Below are 1026 nucleotides of genomic sequence, written 5' to 3'. Positions count from 1 at the left end.
CAATGCTTGGTTCCCTTAAGCTATATAATTGACCTATATAACGAGTGTAAAGCCAATGCTTCCCGAACCAGATGGTTTTAGGGCATTAGGTGTAAAAACACCCATATGGGCTTATTAATTCAAGTCAAAAAGGCTATGAAACTAAATTAGCCATGATATTAACCAAATCAAAATTCTCATTTTTTGACGTAAACACTCAATTCTTAATGAGGCAAGAGGTCTAGTTACTCAATGAAAAACTCAAAATGATCAACCTTTTTTTTTTTTTTTGATTTTTATTTTATGCCAAGGTATCCATTGAACAAGTCACCGAGCTTCACCCAAGACATCAAAAACATACACAATCAGATTCACATGTCATACCTCACAAACTATGTGGTAATGTGCTTGTGGCAATTTAAATCAAACAAGTGAATTTTCAAATGCCAAAAGTAAGTAACAAGACTTTAAAATTCTAGCCATAGATCATGTGTTCAACATTCTAAGATCACCAATGCAATTCAAATCACAAAATTTTTAGATCAACCAAAATCTCAAGAATAACATGAACATGCTTTTAAAAAAAAAAAAATTATGGACAAAGTGTGTGTGTGTTTCCCATACCCCTAAACTCGAGTTACACATTGTCCTCAATGTGTATCGATAATGGAAAGATCATACCAGGGAGATGAGAAAATTGGTTGGAATAGGTATGACTCAAAGTATACCCCAAACTTGAATGCAAAAATACTTGTCCCTGAAAAACAAATAAGTGATACTCCAACCAAATACCGGTCAAGTGCAACACATTGTTGTAAAATATAATCAAAGAATGATAATGAAACAACAATGGAGAAGATAAAACCTGGAAGGAGATCATTTACCCTGGCCTGATGGAAGAGTCGAGTGCACAGGGCCTAGGCTCGAACCTATGAAGTTGACTCATTTAGTCAAAATATATGGGATCCGCCAAGCTAACGGAATCCTCATCCTTGATGCGTTTAGTGCTCTCTAACCCTTAATTTTAAATTTGAAGCACCAATCTTT

The sequence above is a fragment of the Corylus avellana genome, chromosome ca8, assembly GCF_901000735.1.
Source record: "Corylus avellana chromosome ca8, CavTom2PMs-1.0".
In the NCBI taxonomy this organism is placed as follows: domain Eukaryota; kingdom Viridiplantae; phylum Streptophyta; class Magnoliopsida; order Fagales; family Betulaceae; genus Corylus; species Corylus avellana.
The sequence above is the reverse complement of the archived record's forward strand: the minus strand, read 5'-3'. Positions refer to the sequence as shown.